At 37.1% G+C, this 12,620-nt stretch overlaps 1 pseudogene; it reads left to right on the top strand.

Annotated features, from left to right (window-relative positions):
• The first annotated feature begins 5,803 nt into the window (after positions 1-5,803).
• On the top strand, positions 5,804-6,735 carry LOC116097614 (annotated as a pseudogene).
• Positions 6,736-12,620: the final 5,885 nt, after the last annotated feature.

Genomic DNA, 12,620 nt, shown 5'->3' with positions numbered 1-12,620 from the left:
TGTTTATTCTGTTCTTCTAGTGAACAAAAAGTGTTACAAAACTGTACAAGATAATGTCATATTATTGGCCTATCAAATGATTAGAAAGAGCATAAACAATTTAGTGACACACACCAAGAATTTTGAAAAATAAGAACAAACTAAACTGAAATCCAGTAAATGGGAAGAAATAAGAAACATGAGGGGAGAAAGAAATAAAATAAGAAACAAGAAAAATTATCACTCACCATGATCATGTAGGCTTCATCCCAGGGATGCAAGGTTGGTTCAATATACAAAAATCCACTAACATAATCCAGTATATAAACAAACTCAAAGAAAAGATTACATGATCACCTCCTTAGATGCTAAAATAGCATTTGACAAAATACAGTACCCGTTCATGTTAAAAGTATTGGAGAGAGCAGGAATTCAAGGTCCATACCTAAACATAGTAAAAGCAATTTACCACAAATCAACAGCTAATATCTTTTCAACAGAGTACTCAAAGTTCTAGCTAGGGCAATAAGACAACAAAAGGAGATCAAGAGGATAACAAATTGGCAAAGAAGAAGTCAAGGTACAAAAACTTCATTAAATCTTAGAGCTGATTCTTTGAAAAGACAGATAATAATAACAGATACTCTAATAAAAATCAAAAGAAAACCAAAAAAAAAAAGACCCAAATTAATAATTTTTTGAGTAAATTTCTACAAACTCTTTTGGCTTTCATAGTTGTCATTGCTGGTGTCCTTTGCTGTATAGAATACTCTTTAGCTTTATGAAGCCCCATTTATTAATCACTCTGCTTAATGTCTGTGCTATTTAAGGCCTGTTCAGAAGTCTTTTCTTGTGCCTATGAGTTCAAGCCTGTTCTGTACTTTCTCTTCTATCATTTTTTTAATGTCTCTGCTCCTTGACCCATATGGAAATAAGATTTGTAAAAAGGGTAATAGATATGACCCTGAGGTTTGTTATTTTTAGCCTTGATTGTATTAGGATATATTCATGTCTGTATCCATTCTTCTGTTGTGGGACATCTGTTTTTTTCCAGCTATGGCCTATCACAAATAATTCCACTATGAACATAGTGGAATATAGGCATGGTGGGGTATCTTTTTGGTATATAGCCATGTCTTCAGGTAGATCTATTCCCAGTTTTCTGAAGAACCTCAGATTGATTTCCAGAGTGTTTGTAACAATTTGCAATCCCACTAGCAGTGGAGGCATGTTCCTCTTTCTCCACACCCTCACCAACATGTGCTGTCACCTGAGTTTTTTATCTTAGCCATCCTGATTGATATGGAATCTCAGGGTCACTTTGATTTGCATTTCCCTGATCACTAAAGACTTTGAAAATTTCTTTGATTGTTTCTCAGTCATTCGAGGTATTGTTGTTGTTGTGAATTCTCTGTTTAGCTCTATACCCTATTTCTTGATTGGGTTATTTGATATTGGGGAGGTTAGCTTCTTCAGTTCATATATATATATATATATATATATATATATATATATATATATGTATATATATGGATCTTAGCCTTCTATCAGATGTGTGCTTAGTGAAGAAGTTTCTTCCCAAGCTGTAGGTTGGCAATTTGTCTTACTATGTCCTTTCTTTACATAAGCTTTTCATTTTTATGAGGCCCTACTTATCAATTCTAATGGCCTGAGCCATTAGAGTTCTATTTAGGAAATCTCTCCTGCCCCCTGCCAAAGAGTTTGAGGCTCTTTTCTACTTTCTCTTATTACAATCAATGTATCTGGTTTTATGCTGAGGTCCTTGATCCACTTGAACTTGAGCTTTGTTCGAGGTGACAAATCCGGTTCTATTTTCAATTTTTTACATACCTACTGCCAGTTAGATCAGCACCATTTATTGAAGATGCTTTCTTGTTTTCATTGTCATTGTTCATTTCATTGTTTTTGGCCTCTTTGTCAAAGATCAAATGTCCATAAGGGTATGATTTTATTTCTGGGGGATGTTTGGAAATTTTTAGTTATCATGAAATATTTTGAATTTAAATATAAAGTAATGATATTATAAACTTTACATTATGATAGTATATATTTTTAAATCTACAAAATATTAGACAATGCTGTGAGTTACACTTACAAAATGGCTATGTTTTTATAAGGTCAGAAATGAGTAGCAGGGAAAAGATATATAGTTTTTAAAGCTTCAAGCTGCGAAGGGAACTAATTAATGCCAACCATTTTACTAATGTTTCAAAAGGCAACCAATAGTCTTTTTACCTGAACAAATTATAGAATTAGGTTCAGGTGAAGCACAGACATTCAGAATTATGGTGTTGCAGATTTGAGAACTTTGGAAATGTTAGCCAAAGTTCAGCTTATAGACTGGCCATATATTGACCTGATTCCTGAAAGAACATATATAAGAAAGGACAAAGCTAAGTAGTACATTTGACTGTAGAAACATTCAGAAGGGCATTGAGCTTCCAGTTCTAAGGCATATGATAGATTTTGTACTTATTCTTTCCTCAGCTTTTGCCGGATAATATCCTCTTCCTAACTACAAAGTTCTTGCTTTCAATCTGGTTAGTTTGTCCCCACAACACTTGGAACAGGTAAAGGTTGTGCTGCATGAAGTTTATTCTTTCAGTAAGACTGTCTCCTATCAGTGGCCCATAAGCCACTCCACACACAGGCACGGTTGTAAACCAACTTTGTATGCTTACTTGGTGAGTCTTCCCAATATCTTGCCCCACATGCCCAGACCTGGCTGAGCACTCCACCATGGAGTTTTCTTAACCCTCATCTAGACAATCACATACTATCCACAAAGACTTCTGCAACACAGATTATAACTGAGTTGGAATCACCTCAGCCTCTCTAATAAAAAGACATTAACCATCTAAAATAATGATATATAAACTCTTCCCATCTGATTTGAAATTAAGTTTTGGTAACAGCAAAAATAGAACCAAGCTTCCACTCAACAGTGATAGGGCACACCATACACAAACCAGGGAAATGAATCCACGTGTTCAGTACCATTATCAAAGCACAGTATGAAAGACTAAGACAGCATTATTCCCTACCAAAGACTATGGATCTTGTAAAAATGTTCTTTCTAGAGAATTTCCTAGATGAGCCTCAGTACATATGATTTAAAAGAATGATTATAAATGTGTCCTAATTATTACATGAAGTTTAAAAAGACATTAACTAACTGAATGAACTTAAAGGGGTTAGGAATAAACTTCTGGTTGACATCTAAAATCTCCCACAGAATATCAGAATATACAGGTGAATAAAAAGATAAGGACATATAAATTAAAGAACAAGATTAAAATGCTAATGAAAACTTAAGTACAAATGAGGATCGGATTGAAATTTTCAATAATTAGATTTGAAAACCCATGTAAATATTTTTATTATTTTATTCATTTACATTCTGTCACTGCCCCTCCCCCATGCCCCTCACATTTCCTCATCCCATTCCTCCTCCCCCTTGCCTCTCCTTTCCAGGGCCTAACCACATCCTCTCCCACTGAGGCCAGACCAGGCAGACCTCTTCTATATATATTCCAGGGGCCTCATACTGGCATGTGTATGTTTCTGGTTGGTGCCCCAGTCTCTTGGAGCTCTCTGAGGATGGGGTTAGTTGAGACTGCTGGCCTTACTATAGGTTTGTCCTTCAGCTTCTTCAATTCTTCCCCTAATTTAACCACAGGGCTTCCCAACTTCACTCCAATGGTTGAGTGTACGTATCTGCTTCTGTATCAGTCAGCTGCTGGTAGGGCCTCTCAGAGGAGAGCCATGCCAGGCTCCCATTTGTAAGCACACCATAACATCAGTAATAGTGTCAGGTCTTGGTGCTTCCTGTACATTCATGAGATGGATTTCAAGTTGGGCTAATCATTGGGCCTCCTTTCTTTCAGTCTCTATTTTTTTGTCTGTGAAGTTCTTTTAGACGGGAACTATTTTGGGCCATAAATTATGACTGTGGGTTAGTAACCCCATCCATCTGCTTGAGGCCCTGGCTATCTTTTGGAGGTGGACTCTTGCAGGTTCCCTCTCCCCAGTGTTGGGCATTTTGGCTAAGGTCACCCCTACTGAGTTCTGAGATTCTTTCATCTCCTGGGTATCTGGTATTTTCTAGAGGTTCCTCCTACCTCCCAGCCAACGAGGTTGCTTATTTCCATTCATTTTTCTGTCCTTCTTGGCTTCTCTCCTGTAACCTCCAAACCTGATCATGTTCCCCTTTCCCCCTCTATTTAAAGCAATATAAGGTGATCTAATGCAATTTCTATCAATATTCTGATGATATTCCTCACAAAAACAAGGAAAAAAATAAAATTTGGATGGGAATGGAACAGGCCTACAGTAGGCAAAACCATCTTAAGAATAAGGAACAATGTTGTAGATATCACAATAGCAGACCACAAATTATACTACAGTGCTATATATAGTAGCAAAAATAGTATGAAGCTGGTACCACAATGAATATACCTGCCAATGGAATGGAATGGAAGTCATAGAAGTAAGCATAAAGAGCTACACACTAGCATAAAAATTTGCATTGGAAAAATAGCTTTGTCAACAAATGATTTTGTTAAAACTGGATATCTACATGAAAAATGACATTAGGTCCATATCTGATTTTTCTATATAAAAACTAATTTAAAATAAATCTAAGACATCAATGTAAGATTTAAAACTTAATTTTTTAGAGAGAAACCAGAACAAAAAACTTTAAGATGTAAGACCAGGCAAAAATTCTCTGAAAAGGACTCCAATAGCACAGGAAATAACCCCCAGAATAGGAAAATACAATTACATGAAATTAAAAAGCTTCTGTACAGCAACAATAAGACAATCATCAGAGGATAAAGCCCACTGAATGGGCGAAAACCATCGCCAACTATAATTGATGCAGGTTGTTAAGATCTAGAATTCAAAGGGGTCAGGAAAAAGTATACATACATACACACACACACACACACACACACACACACACACACACACACAGGGGTCAGTAAATACTCTTAAAAGTGTTAGACATTCTTATTTATCAGAAGAATGCAAATTACAACTACATGAGATTCCATATGATGTCAATCATAATGGATAACCTCAAAACAAGAAAAACTAATTCTGGTGACAGTATAGAGAAACAGAGCCCTCATTCACTGATGATGGAGCATTAATTGTTAGAGCTAGGAAAAGAGTATGGAGATTTCTCCACAATCTGAGGGGGGAGGAATTACTATCTAATTCTATACCATATCAACTCTGGGTATATTCTCAAAGTATTGTGAGTCTTACTAGAGAAGTTGGACTAGACTAGATGTCTATCCTCAGGTGAACATATTAAAATGCTAATTCATAAATACAATGGACTTTTGTATATGGAAGAAGAAAAATAAAATTATGAAATGTGTAGGAAAATGGATAGATCTGGAACTTAATGTAAGTGATATAACATATTCTGAATGAAAAATAATTGATGCTCTTGTCTATTTTTTGAAGCTTAAATTTTAGTGTGTGTTTGTGTTTGTGTGTGTTCATGCACATGTACTAGGTATGGGTCATGAAACTAGAAACTAGACTAAAAACAGGAAGATAAGATTGTAAAAAGGGGGAAGAAAAGTAAGAGGGTAGTAGAATACACATAACACAAAAACAAAATGAGGAATACTTGGAAAATAAGGGATACAGTGTAGGGTGTGGCAGAAGGCTTGAAAGGAGACTGAGGGATAGGTCCACATAAGAATATAATGTAGCTCTCTGCTCCTCCCTGTTCCACAGACAGCCACATCTTCTCCTGCAGTGCTAGCATAGTCCAACAGACAAGATGGTGAAGGTCAGTGTGAATGGATTTGGCCATATTGGGTGCCTAGTTACCAGGGCTGCCTTCTACTCTACACTTGGCAAAGTAGAGATTGTTGCCATCAATGACCCCTTCACTGACCTCAACTACATGGTCTACATGTTCCAGTATGATTCCACCCATGAGAAATTCAATGGCACAGTCAAGGCTGAGAATGGGAAACTTGAAACTTGTCATCAACTGGAAGCCCATCACCACATTCCAGGAGCGAGATCCTGCTAACATCAAATGAGGTGATGCTGGTACTGAGTATGTTGTAGAGTTTACTGGTATCTTCACCACCATGGAGAAGACCAGCGCCCACTTGAAGGGTGGGGCCAAAAGGGTCATTATCTTTGTCCCTTCTGCCAATGTACCCCTGTTTGTGATGGGTATGAACCACGAGAACTATGACAACTCACTCAAAACTGTCAGCAATGCATCCTATGCCAACAATTGCTTAGTCCCTCTGGCCAAGGTCATCCATAACAACTTGGGCATAGTGTCTAGTGATGCCATAGACTGTGGATGGCCCCTCTGAAAAGCTGTGGCATGATGGCCATGGGGCTGCCCAGAATATCATCCCTGCATCCACTGGTTCAGCCAAGACTATGGGCAAGGTCATCCCAGTGATGAACGGGAAGCTTACTGGCATGGCCTTCCATGTTCCTGCCCACAATGGATTCATTTTGGATCTGACATGCTGCCTGGAGAAACCTGTCAAGTATGATGACATGAAGAAGATGGTGAAGCAGGCATCCAAGGGTCCACTAAAGGGCATCCTGGGCTACACCGAGGACCAGGTTGTCTCCTGTGACTTCAACAGCCATTCCCATTCTTCCACCTTTGATGCTGGCGCTGGCATTACTCTCGATGACAAATTAGTAAAGCTCATTCCCTGGAATGACAATGAATAAGGCTACAACTACGGAGTAGTGGACCTCATGTCCTACATTGCCTCCAAGAAGTAAGAAACCCTGGACCACCCACCCCAGCAAGGACACTGAGAGCAAGAGAGAGGCCCCCATATACGCAAAAGATACTGCAACATGTAATAAGGACATATGCTCCACCATGTTCATAGCAGCCTTATTTACAATAGCCAGAACCTGGAAACAACCCAGATGTCTCTCAACAGAGGAGTGGATACAGAAACTGTGGTATATCTACACAATGGAGTACTACTCCGCTATTAAAAACAATAAATTTATGAAATTCTTAGGGAATTGGATGGATCTGGAGAATATCATCCTGAGTGAGGTAATCCAATCACAAAAGAACAAACACAGTATGCACTCTCTGATAAGTGGTTATTAGCCCAAAAGTTTGGAATACAGGAAGAACAACCCACAAACCACAAAAAACTCAAGAAGAAGAAAGACCAAATGGTGGACATTTCATTCCTTTTTAAAAGAGGGAACCAAATACCCACGTAAGGAGTTACAGAGATTAACTATGGAACAGAGACTGAAGGAAGGGCAAGCCAGCCTAAATATAGCTATCTCCTGAGAGGCTCTGACAGTACTTGACTAATACAGATGTAGAGGCTCACAGACTTCTGTTGAACTGAGTACAGGGTCCTCAATGAAGGAGTTAGAGAAAGGACCTGAAGGGTTTGCAGCCCCTTAGGACGAACAACAATATGAACTAACTAGTATCCTCAGAGCTCCCAGGGTCTCAACCACCAACCAAGGACTGCACATGGATGGGTCTGTTTGTTCTGGCAGCATGTGTATAGTAGAGGATTGCAAATTCGATCATCAATAGGAGGAGAAGACCTCGACCCTGTGAAGGTTCTGTGCCCCAGTGTAGGGGAATGCCAGGGCCAATAAATGGGAGAGGGTGGAGTGGCAGGCATGGGGAGGGGGAGGCAACAGGGGTTTGTTTTTGTTGTTTTTGTTTGTTTGTTTGTTTTTTGGAGGGGAAACTGGGAAAGGAGAAATTTACATGTAAATAAAGAAAATATCTAATAAAAGAAAAGAGAGAGAGAGAGAGGCCCTAGGTTGCTGAGAAGTCCCCGTCCCAACTCGGCCCCCAACACTGAGCAGTTCCCTCACAATTTCCATCCCAGAGCCCCATAATAACAGGAGGGGCTTTGGGAGCACCACTTACTCTCTTGAGTACCATCAATAAAGTTTGTTGCACCCACAGAAAAGAATATAATATAATATAATAATGACCAACATTTAAGCAAGGATGGAAAAAAGATGAAGGCAGCTCTACTGATTCATTGTTTCATATGGATAGACTCAGGGAAAGTAGCTGCCCTCAGTTGTGTACCAATTAATAAACCCACAAAATTCCAATGAATAGTCCCAATACAGTGATCACATAAGTGACCCTGGTTATATAAATTGATTACATTTGTATGAACCTAGAGGAAAAATGGAATTTGTATGAAAGGATAGATCTGGAAGTTAATTTAAGTGATGTAACACATTCTGAATGTAAAACACTTCATGCTTTTGTGTATATGTGGTTCCTAAATTGTAATGTATGTGTGTTTGTTCACAGAACAAAACCAAGTAATGAAAACAAACCAGGTAGGGTTGGAGAAAAACAGTGGGAGGGAGAACAAAAGAGACTCTGGAGAAAGTAACAATTATATTCAGATATGAAATTTTCAAAGAGCTAACAATAAAAATGCCATAATGAATTACTTTGTTTGCTAATTTGAAAAAAAAAACTAATTTAATTCTCCATAAGATATTTGTTTAAATTGAACCTTTTCCAACTCATAGTCTGAGACTGATAGAGGATTTTACAAGTACCAAGAAAAGAATATTTTTTCAGCTTAGATATTTCAATGAACCAATTGTATTATCAAATTGCTTTTATATGATAAACATTAGAAGAAAACCAAAGGTTTACAAAATAGGTACTAGTACTCAGGAGGCTCCAGTGGAATTTTTGTCTCTATAAAGACTAAAAATGTGTGATCTATGTTGGTGGTGACCTTAGAAGAAAAATCAAGGGAATAAGTTATTGTGTCAAAATTACCTTTATAGGGAATGTTTTTGATGTCATAGGGCAATCTCTGCTTCCCTTTATTCTTATAATTGTATCAGTTTCTCATTGTTAAAGAATTCTTCACCCTAAGCTACTCTATTATTTCTGGAATTTGTTGAAAGGTCAGTGAGTCTCAGGAGCTGTGATTACTTTTTCTAGCTGACATTTATTGATCTCATTACCTTCATGCTCATATTTCAAAAACTTTTTTTCACTCTGTTACCATTTCAAAGATGACAGAAATGCTAGAATGCTCACTGTATCAGAACTAGGTATAATTAAAGCTGTATTCGGTTTCACAATAATTTCTCTTTCAGAAATGTGGCAAGTATTGTTTATAAATTAGATTGCTATAATTAAGAAACCCAATGTGCATAAAAATCAAGGCTGAATTTATATTCTAATGTATAGTTCCTATCTTCTCATAAAAATTAGAGCTGTGAAATTGTTGGACATAAACCTTTTGCTGGGACTGAATGGCCCACTTGACTCTCACCAGCTCTAATGCTCCATTTTAATGATTTGCTTTTGAAAGTTTCCATTTCAGCAACATCAGTTGTTCCTTGGAAAATGTGTAAAGACAAAGAATAATAAAGACATAGAAATGAAAGTGATTAAGTAAAATTACACTTGAAAATCTTTCAAATCTCTTTAGTAAGACTGAGTCATAATTAGACAACTTTTTATTAAAAGTTAGATCTAAACTCCTAAAAATTTGCCTCCACTTGTCTCCCCCTATTGTAGCCTTATAATGGAAGCATTAAAAGGATAGCTGCAGTTTATTTAAATAGGTATATTTGCATAGGAATAGCTGTAGGGTCCATCTTGTCCTGTGTTGTTTTAAGCCAAAATTATATACACTGTATTTGCTCTTCCTTTTTGCCCAGAGACCATCCAACCAGAACAATTTTGGAGTTTCCCCTGTGAGAGCTAAGAATAGACACAGGACATAGATCTGTCACAATGAATCAGAAATATAATCTGTGGCTCATTTCCTGGAGGTTATTGTTTAGATGGAACGGTCTAACGAGAACCCTGATTTATAGAGGCAGTAAGCTATAGCTGGTCGTTATGACCAGAGAGTAGAAGCATATCAGGAAGGGTTGCTGTTTCTCAGGTGAATTGTTTCAGTCTAGTAATTTGTTCATAACTGTTCATTTCTCTAGCATTTCTTTTAATTTGAGAGATAAAATCAGAAAAGCATGCAAGCCTGTGAGCTTAAGGATCTACTGCAACCTCAGTCTGGCATTGTTTGTATTTCTGATAAATTTGAAATGGCTTGCTTTGTTCATATTTTCTAGAAGTTTCCTGGCACATGACATTAATCATACATAAGAAAACTCTAATCTCATTTTTAAAAACATCATATGCTTACTGATAATCTTGACTCCATATTAGGCCCAAAGAAAACATTATGGATTTAAACATCTACTGTCCTAATAGTGAATGCTAATTTTATGAAGTATATTTATGTGCCATTTTATAGGCTCAGTTTTGTATACCTGGAAGGAAGTATCACCCTTTTATTTAAAATTGCATATTATTTGATGACAAATAATATGAATAATAAATGTAAAGTTTAAATATTCTCTTTGTAATAATTAAATATTTCTGTACCTGAGATAAAGTGTTAGAAATAGAATCAGTATTGTCTTAGGGTTGAATCTAGACGTTCTAGCTTGCAAGGCAAGGTCTCAATCACCAAGCTACATCTCGTCTACTGAAAAGTCATGGACTTTTAGTAATATAGATGCTTATGTTTTCAGATGTTAAGTAGATATCTGGCCTTTCTTTGTCATCCTAATGAAAATTTCTTCTATGAATACTATCCTGATTATTTCAAATGGAATTAATAAGTTTTCCGGCTGGTGCTACATATACCAGGCACCATGATATCTATAAGGGAAGAAATGAGGTTACTAACCATATAGAAAGATAGTCAATGTTAAAAAGCTTTGCATTTATTTCCAATAATGTTCAAGATGTAGTCAATTATATAGCTGATAAAATTAGGTCTTAGTTCATAAATAGTAAATAGATTATTAGGCTTCTGAAAAGCCCAAATTTGAATCCCTTTATTCTTTGATAACATCTTCAAGCTTTTTCTTAATAAATTATGAAAATAATGCATTTTGCCATTTGTACTTATGTTGGAATTCAAAATTCTTTCATCAATACTTTAAATTGTTTATAATGCAAATTTGACATATCATAAATATGAGCATTTTAAAAATTAATCTCCAAAGTGTCTGGTTGAATCTTTGATGCTCAACATAATTTATTTTTAATAAAGTTCTCAGACATTTATGCCATAAATATGAATGTGTTGTTGTTTTTATTAATCAGTGTCTTTCAGAGAATCAGAGCTGGGGGTGGAAATTTGGGAAAAAGGGAGAAGGAAAGAAATGATATATTCCACAATTTGTTATCTGAGTAATTAAAAGGAATGAAATGGGGTTGCAATGGTGTAAAGCCTGACCAAGACTTGAGTACTGAAAGCATGTCCAAGGATGAGTAACTTGTCTCAGGGCAAACAGAGATGTTGGTTTTACATTTCCTCTCTTCTTTTTTTTTCAATTTGGCACAAGCTAGAGTCATTTGAGCTGAGGAAATATCAAGTAAGAAAACACCTATAAGAGGGGACTATAGGCAAGCAAACCCAGAGAGTATTTTCTTGATTAGTTATTGACAGGGGAAGGTCCAGCCTATTGTGGGTGGAGACACCTCTAGGCTGGTAGTTCTGGAGGCTGAGCAAACCATGAGCAAGTAGATAGCACAGCTCCATGGCGTCTGCATCAGCTCCTGCCTCTAGGTTCCTGCCCTGTTTGAGTTCCTATCCTGATTTCCTTTGATGATGGACAGTGATATAAAAATGTAATCCCCATAAAGCCAACTTGTTTTTTGGTCATGATGTTTTATTGTGGCAATAGAGACCCACTTAAGACAGGTAGGTAATCTCTTCTCCAAAGACTTTCACATATGTCCTCTAACATAACAATTTTACAGAGCTACTGGATATTCCTTACTTCATAACCTTGACACATATTGCAGATTTTAATTCTATCTTGGATATAAAAGATTTTTGTTAATTTTACAAATTTTCCCATTTACTTCATCAATGTTAAAGTTTCTACTTTTCTTTGGCAAATTATTTATTCTTTTTTATTAGATATTTTCTTTATTTACATGTAAATTTCTCCTCCAAAAAACAAAGAAACAAACAAAAACAACAAAAACAAACCCCTGTTGCCTCCCCCTCCCCATGCCTGCCACTCCACCCTCTCCCACTTATTGGCCCTGGCATTCCCCTACACTGGAGCACAGAACCTTCACAGGGCCGAGGTCCTCTCCTCCTATTGATGATCGAATTTGCAATCCTCTACTCTATACTTGCTGCCAGAACAATCAGACCCACCATGTGCAGTCCTAGGTTGGTGGTTGAGGCCCTGGGAGCTCTGAGGGTACTAGTTAGTTCATATTGTTGTTTGTACTAAGGGGCTGCAAATCCTTCAGCTCCATAGGTCCTTTCTATAACTCCTTCACTGGGGACCCTGTACTCAGTTCAATGGATGGTTATGATCCTCTACATCTGTATTAGTCAAGTACTGTCAGAGCCTCTCAGGAGATAGCTATATTTAGGCTGGCTTGCCCTTCCTTCAGTCTCTGCTCAAAAGTTATTCTCTGTAACTCCTTCTGTGGGTATTTGGTTCCCTCTTTTAAGAAGAAATGAAATGTCCACCATTTGGTCTTTCTTCTTCTTGAGTTTTTTGTGGTTTGTGGGTTGTTCTTCCTG

Source organism: Mastomys coucha, unplaced genomic scaffold (assembly GCF_008632895.1).
Source record: "Mastomys coucha isolate ucsf_1 unplaced genomic scaffold, UCSF_Mcou_1 pScaffold19, whole genome shotgun sequence".
Taxonomy (NCBI): Eukaryota; Metazoa; Chordata; class Mammalia; order Rodentia; family Muridae; genus Mastomys; species Mastomys coucha.
Note: the sequence above shows the minus strand (reverse complement) of the source record. Positions and strands in the feature narration are given on the sequence as shown.